The 14075-nt window shown below is 45.1% G+C and overlaps 1 pseudogene; it reads right to left on the bottom strand.

Annotated features, from left to right (window-relative positions):
• Nucleotides 1-3774: 3774 nt before the first annotated feature.
• Nucleotides 3775-14075, bottom strand: part of LOC147482523 (serine carboxypeptidase-like 51) — a 118228-nt pseudogene continuing 107927 nt past the window's right edge.

Below are 14075 nucleotides of genomic sequence, written 5' to 3'. Positions count from 1 at the left end.
GTACTGTTATCGTGTTCTTATGTATTTCAGGCATTGGAGTCGAATATGTGTAGAAATGCGCCCCTTTTGCGAGATAAAGGAGTAATGGTTGGTTGCTAAGAAGTTCTATGATAAAAGACCAAGATTCAAGGAGAAAAAGCCTTTTTAAAGCCCAGTCAAAGCTGAAAAGTCAAAGTCAACGCGGGCAGAAACAACGCACAAAAGTCAGCAGAACTTTCGAAGGCTGTATCTTTGGACTCTGACCTCGGAATTGGGCCTACCTTATGTCAAAACGACCGGATCGGAAAGAGATTTCTAATGGTCCAAGTTTTGACCCAATCAGAGGAGCAGAAGTGGACGAAAAGTCTGTTGAAGTCATTTCCAACTGAAAACCCCTTTGTGGACTGAAGTAATGAGGTTTTGGGCCCGATTTTCTTGCCCAAAACATGGCTCCTCAGCCCATGCACGAATTTGTGGATCTTGTCTCCTCCATATCAAGATACAAAAGCTTATCTCTTAACTTACTTAGTTTTTAATTAGCTTTACTTAGTCTAGATCCAATAGTTAGTTTTAGATCTAGTTAATTAGCATCAAATTAGTGTTTAGAACAAGATTTAGTTTTTAGAATCAATAATTAGTTTGTATTTCAATTCAATTCAAATTATTTTAATCAAGTTTAGTTTATTTTCAATTCAAGTTTAATTTAATTATGTCTTATTATTATTGTTTATTGTTAATGAACTCAATGAAACTAGACTAAAAACTCTATTAGAGGAGTTTTATGAAGTCTATGTGAGGGTTATGATTGTTCTTCTTTAGTTTTCTTATTATCTTATGTGCTTCAAGTTCAAGTTCTATAGTTTTCTAGAGATAGAGATTATAGAAGTTGAACTAGAGAAAGGAAACTCCACAAAGAGATTTGTGGAGGAGAATTTCTCTTATGCTAATCATATCTTAGTACAGAGATTGCTAGGATTGGTTAGGGATCAATAATAAATTGTGGCTTTTGTTGTTTTACCTTGTGTAGATTAATAAAGGTTAAAATTAAAATATGAGAAACTAGTTAGAATAATCATAGCTTCACATAGATGGATTAATCCTTCCTCTATATTCTTCCAATTCATTAAATTCACCTTTTAATTGCTTAGTTAAATTAGTTAAATTTATAATTAGTTTTAGTTTAAATAAATCACAACACTACTCTCATTGTTCTCGCCTTTGTTTCCTTGTGTTTGATTAATTGAATTCGTTTAAGTCTAGATAGATTAAAAGTGGAACGATTTCGTATTCTATATATTGAATGAATATATATGTGAGAGTAGGAAATAAATAATTGAGACCATAAGAATAAATTTAGAGTAATATAGTTGAGTTTTTACGGGTTATCAGGAATCGACATGGTTCATCAAATCGTTTATTTTTAGAATCAAAAGTAGAGAAATATTCATTTGTGAGTTTTTGGATTCAAAGGTTCATAGTACGTGTATCTCTGGGTATGAAACTTTAAGTATATGATTGTGGGAGTATTTGAAACTTAATGTATGTGATTTTATATAGTATAAATTATTGTTTTCCTTAAAGGTACTTACAGGGATGTTGATATTTATTGGTTAAGAGCTACATAAGGCTTGATTCTAATCTTGAAAGATTGGATACGTAGGCAGCCTTATGTACAAGTGCAGCCACTATATTATATAATATATATTAGTTTTTGTGATAACTATATGTGTATAATGTTAGTATTTAATTGTGTATGCGATTGTGGCTGTTTGAATTGTATTTGATTGATGAGCATTCGTGTTGTGTTCAATGATATTTAAATGCATGATTGATTTGCATTGATGCGTGAAAATACCTTCTTGCACGTGTGATCAATTGTTGTGCATGATTAATGTTAGTACAATGATACGTAAGCTGAGAATAATATTTTCAACGAGTTGACCACACCTTTAGAGCTCTCCACGCCTCAGGATTTGGTAATGATATATTATGACTTGAGATGTCATGTGATAGGAAGGTATTCATTGAATGTGCCATGAATGACCTATTAGTGTTATGATGAGTATTTCTTGAATGTGGCTGGAATGACCCAATGTATTAATTAAATGTGCCATGAATGACCTGTTAGTGTTATGATAGGTATTCCTTGAATGCAGTAGGAATGACTTAAGGTATTCATTAAATGTGCAATGAATTACCTGTTAGTGTATGATGGGTATTCCTTGAATGTGTCGGGAATGACCTAAGGTATTCATTGAATGTGCCATGAATAACCTGAGATATTGAATGCCCATAAGAGGCTGTGATTATGCGCATGGAAAGCCCAGAGATGGTTGTGACGCACAAGTTACGAGGTTGCAAGATGTAAATATGTTCCTAGAGGCGATATCCCCGCTTGGGACATATGTCTTGTAGTGGTACTCGGTGTGAGAGAGGCACGCGGGTATGTGTAATTTGGCAAATGTGTGAAGTGCAAATCGTAGAGTAGAAACTAAAAGTGAGGTCAATAAATAAGTGATTAATAAACAAGATACATTGTGGAATTGAATGAACTAAAAGTATGTGAATTTGTGTGATGTTATGGATGTGAAGTGTGACTGTGAATAATATTAGTGAATGCTTGTGCTCTTTTATGTGATTGCAAAATGACTATAAGTTGATATGTTATTACGAAAATATTAATGACTTGTGATAGTCTGAGATCTATGGTTATGCACGCAGAAATTTTATGACGTAATGATGTCATGTGAATGACTACCCTTGATATAGGTATTATGATAAGTGGTATTCCCCAAATATGCAGGATGAACTAGGTTGTATCAATTAGACTTAAATGTATTAAATGAGGTTTGATTATGAATGGAAATTTGACTGGCTGAGATAAATCATTTTATTGTGATGTCTAACTCTGTTTTGCAGGAGAGTAGGATCTATTAATCTTTTATGCAGGGACGTAAATATCCTACCCTAAGACGACGTGTTGGCTTAAAGATAAGGTGTATCAAACTTATTTTTAATTAGGTTATCATATGTGCATTTAATAAGTGAAATGTAAGTGGTATTTATATTGTGAGTTATTTTAGAAAGTGGAAATGATGAGTACTGTTATATGAGATTCTTGAAATTGTATATTAGGGGTGAAATCTTACTTGGAAAGAAACTATACATGCCGTTTTGAGAAAACGGAACTAACTTGTCTTCAAAGTTGAAATGATTGTAATAGTATATTCTTTTATTTGAAATATTGAACATATTGCTTTTATATTTAGTCTTACTCATACCAGCAAATTCAATTTGTTGACCCATGTTTGCTTTCTTTTGTAACGTATGTGTGTTAATGGAAACATAGATGGTTGAAAGCAGTGGATGTCGACGTTTGATTTGGATTCGCTTTTGGAGTTTTACTGGTTTAAGTTTTCTAAAGTGGAAAGTTTTGATTTGAAACAGATGTAATTGAGTGGGTTAATATATATATATTTTTTATTTGTGAATGAAGAGTTGTTCTTTCGGTTTTAATTTGATTTTTTTTTTATATCGTGTTTGGTAATGGGTTATTATGGTTTCATTTTATCCTGGGTTTTCAAAAAATGGAATAGGGTGACGATTGAGATAATTATATCTCGGATAATTCCCTATTTTAATTTTCTGGAAATTTGGAGTGTGACACCAATTATCTCCAAAGATACAAATGGCTGATCTACTGGTACTTGAACAAGTTTAAATGTGGAGTATTAATTTTTTAAGCCTCAAATTGGATTGAATAAAGTAGAATTGTAAGTTCAATGACGATGAGACTTACAAAATGACTTGCTCCGAGATCCAATAGAAATAAAGATTCTTGTATATATGATTTCACAAATGCTTTTGTGACTGATTCATCTCCATCGCAGTAAAGTGGAGTTCTATCTAAGCTCAGAAAAGTACTCAATCCCTCGCTCCTACCTGAAATTTTTTAAACCCAGTTAGTGGCATATTCACGGCAATATGGAAAAGTTAAGTTATTTCAAACATGTAATAGATGGAGTCAAAGGCCAAGTTTGCTCGAGCTTTTCGATCCAAGCTTCGGCTCCAGCAGTTGAACATATGAGATCAACCTATCAGAATATATGCAGTCATCACAGTACTAGGTGACGGAGAAAAGAAATGCGCCACGGTAAAATATAGGATTTCTTCTTTAAATCAGTTTGTCGAGAGAAACAATTACTTCGTGTTTACTTGAGAAGAATATTAAGTGTTTATCAAGTTATTATTGTTAAAACTTTTTAGATAATTGTAATTCCATCGAAGCTCATGGAATGTCCCGATTAAGGCACTCATCATATGAATCAAGGCAATGTTTTACTCTGCATACATTTTCACTTCTAAGTGTTCCTTACTAATATTCAAACCATCAAATTACAATCTAGCATCATGTGTGCATTCTGAGCACAAGCGTGTTACCAGCAGAAAACCCATATATACCTGTCCATTATATACAGTCACATTTATCCCTTTTGCTAAAAGCTCGTCTACCTGAAGAATGCTATCAAGCAAATATTAATAATTTCTTTGAGAAATACATGTAATCAGCGGGAAAGGGACTGGGAAAGTTTGGTCTTATAATTATATAAAAGCAAAGGTAAGATTAAATAATGAAAATAATGGAAAAATTGTGAAAAATAAAGCTTATCACCCTAGCGTAAATAATGTGGTAAATAATTGTGGTAGGTGACCAAAAGGTCCTGTTCTTTCCTATATCATATTTTGTACTTAATCGAATTATATGATGTAAAATGAGGTTTATTTATTACTGTTATATACCTCTTCGATCCTTGGTTTCATGAAGTCACCTCCCAGAGCTGGGGAAACCCTCCCCATCTGCATTACCAGGACAGGCTAGCATTCAATATCCACTTAAAAATATACTTGAAAGTTATTGAGGTGATTCAGGTACAAAAAACTTACGAAACATTTGTAGCTAGGTATTATCTTTAGCTTCTCTCTAATAATCCCATTCATTAGGGTAGGCAGGTCATAACGTACCCGCTTGTAAAGGAGCGTTTTGGTTTTCTCCTAATTACTACTAGGATGAACGGGAAGGGTTAGGATTTTTGATGTGACCGAGGTCGCCGCGGAGCTTAATCCTTACGTCTTCTCTCGCTTTTCCTTTTCCGGGGAGAGAAGAATCGTCCGACGTAGTTCCAAAAGAGGGTGGTATTTATAGAGTTTTGAGAGAGGAGATCCTTCCGACACGTGTATTCTTTTGTACAAATGTAGGGTGGAGATCGCGATGAGTGTTGGGTTGATCCGCTATGATTGGGGGTAGATGCGGTAGTCCCTATTTCCGGTGTTGAGATTACCACTAAGATATTGGCAATCATTACCCCAGTGGGATGTGTTTCTATCCGCCGCTCTATATCCGGCGAAGTGTTCAGATCGTGAGATGTTCGTTAAGCACCACCTACTCGAGCTACTCGCAGTCGGTCTTGAGGTCGCCTTTGATTAATCTATGAGTGCCCTCGCTAGGGGCGCCGTTCTCGTGTCCGCCTTGGAGGTCGATATCTTCGGTTAAACTTTATGCTCCACGCGAAAGCGCGATGCCTATGAGGATATCGCCCCTGACGACCCTCTCGGGGCGTAGCGTTGAAACGCTACCGGTAGAAAGAGTCGGACGGGCGGGTGGAGCCGCGGAGCTTAACAAGAGTGGATGAACCGACCGGGTAGAGCCACTTTGAATATTGTGGCCTCGTGAACCGGGCGGGAAAAAGGTAGTTGTATCTTACGCACGCGCGATGTAATCGTAGCGGTTGAAGCGAACGCGTCAACGCGTTATGCGGAACTGCTGAAAGGACAGTGCCTTGGAACACGTGTGCGGGCTATAGCGTAGGATGTAATGATTACTCCTTGGTAACTGAACGGGCGGTTTATACAAAATCAGATTTGGAATACGAAAAAGTTACTTCGTGTTTTCTTCTTCTTCCGCAAAAACGCCAGCTAGGGTTTTCCAGGTGAGTGCTCCCCGACGCCGTTTTCTTCCCATTTCCATTTGCTTTCCTCTCTCCGTCCGCCTGTTATTTTAAGTAAGTAGGTTATTGTAAGGCTATAGGGTTTAGAACCTGAATCTTTGATAGAAAAGGGTTGTTATAATGTCCGATTCGATGACACTCGGTCGGAGGAGGTCCGAGATATCTTTGAGTCAGGAGAGTACGAGGATGAAGAATCGCGAAAGTGTCGGGCGCTGGGGTTGAGTTAGAAGAAGAAGATAGGATGGGCGGGGGTAACGCCCGATCTCGGTCAGGAGATGACGTGGCTAGTACGTCAGGTCGAGGGGAGAGGTCGGCATCAAGCGATGTGCCCCCTAGAAGAGTGAACCGTCGTCTGCTAACTCTTTCCCCGAGCTGAGGGCAGCGTATGGGATTAATGTCCCTGACCTGGAGATATACGAGCCACGACTGAGTGAAAATGTTCGTAGTGAGGAGTATAACCCGCCGAACGGTGGAGTTATAATCTGTGAGGGCCACCGAGAGCCAGATGCACATACCGCTCTCGAACCGTATGCGACTTTTTTGGCTTTTGTTGAAGTCGCCTCGCTGTCGGTTGCGGGTAACACCCGGGCGATTATTTAAGGTGTTCGACCAATAACGCGAGCGGAATAATATGACATAGGTGTATCCGATATAGTGGAGCACTATGTGATACGCGCCGATCGGGGAACATGAACTTTAGCTTGCAAACCATGACGACGCTGCTCGCAGTGATCGATGGAGTAAGCAATGAGGCCCGACTAAGAGACCGTTGTTGCTAGTTGGCAATTACCGCGGTGAGCGGGTGTATACCGCGAACTAGGATTTGTAACATATCCGCGGGTAGGAATACTTTTCTCGTTGTTATTTTTCGTAACGCTTGATAGCCGCTCTAACAGTCTTTGTTTTGCTTTGGCGCAGAGTTTTTCGTGAAGCGCGAACCGATCGTGGGGAGATAGAAAGATTCGCCGGGCCGACTCGTGGCTGAAAAACAAAAGCCGGCTTGCCCGAGGTCGCTCATTTCTTTGAGGAAAAGGGAGGGGCTGCGATCCGGGAGAAGAGGAAGGTGCAAAAGGAGCTGGCTCTAAGTCGAACGACGCCGGGGGTGATGGAGAAGCCGCATGCGATCCGATAACACGAGGAGAGGCAGCTGGTGCGGGGGAGCGCAAGGCGCCTGTGGGGGGAATCCTCAGAGTCGGAGGATCGGCAATCGGCCCGAATCGGGTTCGATGGAGGCCCCCCGAGTTGGAGCCGGGTTTTGATCGCCGCGGCTAAAGGGCAGTCGGAGAGGAGGCCCCGCGACGCCTCTCGAAAGGTGATCGACGAAGCCGCGAAAGTAGCTCGACATGCTCGTGGAGATGGTGCTAGCACGGGGCGGATCCGATGGTGGAGCGGCCGGGCCACGGTATCTCGCCCAGAAGGGGCCCGACCGAAAGCGTGTCATGGACTTGGCCACTTTTGGAATGGGGTCCGCCTCGCCGATCGACGCGATCCCAACCGTGAAGAAGGCCAAGGCTCCAATGAAGGCGAATCGAAAAGCGTGGCGCTCTTCGACGATCCGAAGGACATTTTGTCTATCCGACGAAATGGGGCGCAAATAAGACCGCGGAAACGGCTAATCGGGCCGCCGATCCAAAGAAGATAGCGGGTTGTTTGCTAGAACAAATAGCTCGATGGCAACCGCAGAGAGCTAGATGAGAAGAGGGGTTAGCCGACAACTTGAGACGAATGGAAATCGCGCGAATGCGCGGTATGTCTATAACTTCATCCGAGGTACTTTGCTTGCTTATGCAAATTGTGTTGTGCAGGCTAACCATGTGTATGTTCGCGGTACCGGTGAGCGGATTTCGGTTGAAAGAGATCGCCTACCGCTAAATCGATAGTGGAAATGGTGCCGTTCGGGGTGGAGTTGAAAAATGTTCGGACGCCTCGCAGATGGAGCGAGGAACCGGAAGACTTTGAAGAGAGCCCATGAAGCGTTGACTCGCCAAGATGTTGAAAGATACCTGCCGGAAGAGCCGAGGCAAAAGCTAGAGGAGGATAATGAAGATAATGTGCGAAATACCGGAAATCGAAGGTTGAACGAAAGCACGCCTTTGCGACCGCAAGAAGGTTGCTCAGACGCTTAATCGTGCCTATGACATCGCCGGACGCAGACTTCGCTGAACCGAGAGGCGACTACTATAATGCCTTGAAGAAGGAACACCACCGGCGGCCCCGCCCCTCGGTGGAGGAGGTTCCGTGGGATGCCGGGTGGCGATTGCCTCTTCCGTGGAGCCGCGCCGTAAGCCGGGTTGCTCGAAATTGAAGCACCCGATGCGCGATGATGAGCTTAGAGTTGGATGGCATAGCGATCATTGTGGACGGGAGAGAGGCTGAGGTCGATGAAGCGTTTGAGCGTGGAGGAGTAGTTAATGTGGCGGGAGATGACGAGTTGTAAAATTTGTTCTTTGTCTGTTTATCAGCTTATATGCTGTGATACAATAGAACTGGTTTCCTGGGGTAACCTGGGCAGTTCGCCTTTCTTATGTTTGTGTACTGTAATCCTGAACAAGTAGGTGTTTCTTGCTGATTCGGGGTAGCCGAATGTGACGAACTCGTGTGGGGCCGGGTTGGATTTCCTGAGTAATCTCAGCAACTCGGCTCAACACTGAGCTGTATGATAAAGCTATTAAACCAGATTTACCCTTGTTTATATGCGATGGTAAATAGTTGTGTTGTGTGTATGTCTGAGTCGTCTGCCCACTCATAGTGATGTAGGATGACACGGCTTAGAATGGAACGTGGTAGGCCCATTGTGGTGACGACCTCCTTACTTATGATTGGTAAAATGGGGAGCCGCCCCCTGTTGTTGAGTGCTTGAGATTGCGAAGCGCGACGCCGCTAACGCGGAGCATCGATCACCGAGTCCGCTCGAGATGCGCCTCGAATTGCTCGATTCGCCGCCAACCGCGCAGTTGTTCCGCTCCGCTATGCGACACGCGGTAGGAGACGAAGCGTTCATGGGACATAATGATGGCGGGCAGATGGCGCTTACGCCTCAAGGTGATAATGAGGCACTTAGGAAAAGACGCTTCCTAAGGAATATAAACCGCCGCATTATATCATCAAGAGGTTCTGCCATTGTTTCGCCTTAAGCTTTCCTTCCTCATCGCTGCTCGCTCTTTGACCGTGGCTTTTCTCGTCACCGCTTGTTCATCGTATGTGGCTTCTTCTATCGCGTGTTATTCAGTTTGAGAAATACCTAGAGTAAGTATTAACTTTGCCGCCGCAACTTTGCCGCTAGGGTAAGATGGCTAGATGTCGCGGCGCTTGTGAGAGAAACGCCCCCATCAATGGAGGAAATGGAGTTTGAGCCTCATGTTCATGGCGATCGAGGGAAGAGGGAAGGTTGTCATGGAGAAACGGGGGTCATAAGCGAGCAAGGAGAGATAGTCGCCACCGGGCGAATTGTTTCAGTCGCCACGCCGAAAGGGGGAAAATGACCGGTCGCCGACCGAAAGAAACGAAGTCAGGGCAAGGTCGCCCGCTTCATGAGAGAGTTCGCCCCGCCATGTAAGGATGTGGGGAGCTTAATTCTACTACCGGAAAGACGGGAAGAAGCGGATGGTGAAACGCCGGATCAGAAGCTTCCACTGGCCCCCATAGCGACTAGCGCCTGCTCGGGATCAGTGCTAGATGGAGATAAAGCGTAAGTTGAGGACGAGGACATGGGGACACTACCGGGACGATGGATATGGCCGCTTTGTTGGTGAAGTTCCCGATAGCTTAAATCGTTGTACCGACCTCCCGTGGAGTCCGTTCTTCTAATGATGTTCATGCAGCTTCTTGCGGGGTATGATAAGCCGAAAGAGGCCGCGGCAGCCGCTTCGAGATCGGGTGGTAACCCGCGACGGGAGTCGGGTTGATGCGAAATGCGTGGGGGGTGGACAAGAAGAAATCGAAGTGATGTCCACCAAGTACCGTAACGAATCGCTGTGAAACGCCAGATCGGTGACGGATTTGACGAAGCCGAAAAGGAATTGACGGGGCACGTGGACGCTTTATGCGAAGAAATGTCGGGTGGCGGCTGGCGCGAAGAAGGCGATAATCGGCCTCATACGCTGATTATGCCGCCTCGACGAAAAAAGTATGACGCTACCGAGGAGAACGAGACGCGGGGAAGAAAAGCCCGATGCGCGCGGTGATGCCGAGGTCGGCTCGCATAATCGCTTCACTAGCGCAGCCCCAAGACAAGCACGCCATTACCGAATTGATAAGGTGATCGCCCCGCGACTCGTAAAGTCGGTTGTGATTGTAGTTTACATTTCTCTCTTATACGAGCAAACAATAGAGCCGTGTTTTCAGGCTTGCCCGAGCAGCTCGACATTTTCATTCGGGCGAACCGGTTTCCACGAAAAGTGGCGCTCAAGACTTGTTGAATTTTTGTAATGATCATCGATCCGATTTCCGGGTAATCCCAAAGAGACGGGTGGATCGTAGTTGTGATGACGATTGTCATGTAACGTTGTTTTGGATGTGTATGCATGCCGCGGTGTTTGTGTGTAACTAATATCTTGATCTTAGAAATACGCGCCCCTGCTAAGTAGTCAACCCTAGAAATATAGGTCGCTGATGGACAGAACCGGATGGGTTATGGTGCCCGTGAGCTCCCGGAGAGCGCTTGTTCGAGGAGAGCGTTCGTATGGTCGAATCCTAGAAATATAGGCCCTCGACGTAATAAGAATTGTAGAGGCTATGTAGCCGAGAGCTTCGTGAGAGTCGTGGTGCTCAATGGAGAGCGCTCGTCGTAGTCGATCCTAGAAATATAGGTCCCTCGACGAAACAAGAATTGAGAGGCTATGTAGCCCGTGAGCTCCCCCGAGTCATCCTAGCAATATACGCGACGAATAGAGCTTCGCGGTAGTCGATCCTCCTAGAAATATAGGTCCTCGACGTAACAAGAATTGAGAGGCTATGTAGCCCGTGAGCTCCCCGAGAGCCGCCCCGCCACCGAGAGCTGCTTCGTAGTCGATCCTAGAAATATAGGTCCCCGACGAACAAGAATTGAGAGGCTATGTAGCCCCCCGTGAGCTCCTCGAGAATCCGCCACCGAGAGCCGCTCGCGGTAGTCGATCCTAGAAATATAGGTCCTCGACGAATAAGAATTGGAGAGGCTATGCCCGCGAGCTGTAGCCCCCGGAAATAGTCCCCGACGCAACAAGAATCGAGAGGCTATGTGAGAGCCGCTCTCGTAGTCGATCCTAGAAATATAGGTCCTCGACGTAACAAGAATCGAGAGGCTATGTAGCCCGCGAAATGTACCAATACAACTAACCGAGTAGATAGTATCACCAAAGACAAAAACTTGTCTTTACATTAATGAAAACAAAAGATTTACAACATGAATGGCGCCACCGATAAAAATTTTTTCAAGATAAGTATTCCAAGGTCGAGGCAACATCTTCCCCTCTCGGGTTCTTATCCAAGATGCTCCATTGCCAACGACGCCGCCACACTATGTAGGGGCCTTCCCATGTGGGTGCTAACTTGGAGTCGCCCCCGCCTTTTTGAGCACTAGGTCACCAGTTGAAAAGACCTAGGATGAACTCGCTTTTGTCAGGAGTTCTTCGAGTTTGCCGATAAGAGGCTTACTCGACGGGCGGCTAAGTCCCGCTTCCCTTTTCTCCAAAGAAGTCGACGCCTCGCGATAACACGGAGTCGTTATGCCCCGATTCGACAAGTTCCGATCGAAGTTGTAGTGACGGTCGGCCGCGGGAATTACGGCTTCGCGCCATAACATAAGGAGAATGGCTTAATCACGGCATCGAGCGAAATAGCCAGGGCGCGAGCCCATAGAATGTTTTCCAACCGATTTGGCCATCGGGCTCTTATTCTTCTCAATCTTTTTCTTCAAATTTTCCAAGATAGCTTTGTTATCGGCTTCGCTTGACCATTACTCGAGCGCATCGCGGAGTAGAGAACGATGAATGATCTTCCACTTGGCTAGGAACTCTTTGACTTTTCGCCTTTGAATCGAGGCCCATTGTCCATTACCGCTGTATGTGGTAACCCAAATCTGGTGATAATATGAGTCCGTGATGAAGTCATGACACATGGACTCTTTGACGGTAGCGCGGGGAATGGCCTCGACCCACTTGGTGAAGTAGTCGGTGGCGTTTAGGACAAAGCGGAAGCCGCGATTCTCGGATGAATGGTCCCATAATGTCCATGCCCCACATGTGAAATGGCCACCGCTCGCTTATGCCGATCGGGCCATGAAGCAGGTCGATGATGATATCAGGGTCAACGCTTGGCATTTGAGACATTTGAGGACGATGCTTTAGCATCGACCGCATCCGGGGCCGAAATATCCTCGGAGAGATGGCCTTGTGAGCTAACGAGCGTCACGGGCGATTTCCACATTCTCCTTCGGGATTTTTCGCAAAAATTAATTGACCCCGCTCGGGTAATGCATCGAGGGTGTGGGCCACCGATTTCCGGAATAACTTGTTTTGACTAAACAATAACGCCGAAGCTTGATAAGAGACTCGCCGGCTTGGTACGCCCTCGTGGAGCCGCCCGCGGTACCGGATATAATCGATGATGGGTTGCATCCATGATTGGCCTAACCGACCGGGCGAGAGAGGAAATAGGTCGCTTTATCATCAAGGTATGGTCGATTTGGTATGCCGGGTCGATCGACTACCCCAATGAGAACTTGTCGGGAACGCAACTCGGTCCGGGTAGCCAAATAAGCTAAACCGTCAAGCGCATGCGCGTTCTCCCCACGCAAGAAATGATGTATATGTACCGCTTAAAAGAAGGCAATAACCGATGAACGACCAAGATACTTTGAAAGGTTACCTTCGGGTAGTGTACTTTTTGCAACCCGGGCGAATCCACCGCCATGAAGTCACTAAAGACTTGAGCTCTTCGACAACCGAAGCCGCAAATACCATCCTTAGTCCCCTAATTAGTGCTTCAGACTCCGCCTCATTGTTGGAAGTGGCAAAGTCAATGCTTAACCGACTTTTCAATCATATTTCCGCCGGGGAAACTAAGACGACCGATGCCGCCTCCACCGAGGTTACTCGAACCATCCACAAAGAGAGACCAGTGGTGATTTGACTCGCGCTTATGCGTTTTGGGAGCTCCGCTTTTGTCCCAATCGGGGTCTTCGACCGAAATCATGAGGAAATCAAAGAACGACCGACCTTTCTCGAGAAGTGCGGGGACTAACTCGATGTGGTGTTCTCCGAAGTTCTTCGCCCAAACCGCCATTCGAGTAGTCTTGTTTTCTTTATGAAGGACTTTCTTCAATGGAAGGTCGGTGAGAACTTTGATTGATGTGCTTGAAAGTACGGTCTGAATTTCCGCGGCGAATACAACAAAGCGAAAGTACGCTCGCTCCAGAAGGAGTAGTTCTTTTCGGGTCGGGCGGAGTGTCTTTACTCGTGAAGTAGATCGGCTTCTCCTCAATTGTTCTCCTCTTTAAAGAGAACCGAAATACGGCTAAATCGATAATGGCCGATAAAGCCCCAAAGTCTCCATGTAATCGGCTTGGCTAAGACGAGGCGGGTGAGATACTTTTGAGAGTAGCTAATGCATGATGACATTGATCGCTTCCATGAGAACGGCTCGCCTTTTTGAGGAGCCGTAGGAACGGTCTACACTTATCCGGAGGCCCTTTGATATGAACCGTTAAGCCGCCGACCATTCCCCGACAACTTCTCAGATTCGCTTTTTGTGCGGGATCGGCATATCCAAGAACGCCGGATCCGGGTCGATTGGCTTCGATCCCACGCCGCGACACCGATACCCTAAAAACTTGCGGAGGACGCCCCCAAGAGGCATTTTTCGGGTTCAACTTCATGCCCGCACGGGCGAAGTCCGAGAACGCTTTGTTCTAAGCGGGTGAGGTGATCACCAAATTTTTGCTTTGACCACCATGTCGCCAATGTAGACCTCCATGGTGTCGCCTAACATGTCTTTGAACATGTCCGCGACTAGGCGCTGTATCGTATTCCAGCTTCTTCGTCGAATCGAACGGAGGACGCCAGTAACAATAGATCCCTTTGTTCCGATGAACGGTTTTCTTGATCTTCGCCGGCG

The sequence above is a fragment of the Coptis chinensis genome, chromosome 8 (assembly GCF_015680905.1).
Source record: "Coptis chinensis isolate HL-2020 chromosome 8, ASM1568090v1, whole genome shotgun sequence".
Taxonomy (NCBI): domain Eukaryota; kingdom Viridiplantae; phylum Streptophyta; class Magnoliopsida; order Ranunculales; family Ranunculaceae; genus Coptis; species Coptis chinensis.
This window is presented reverse-complemented; position numbering and strand designations above follow the sequence as displayed.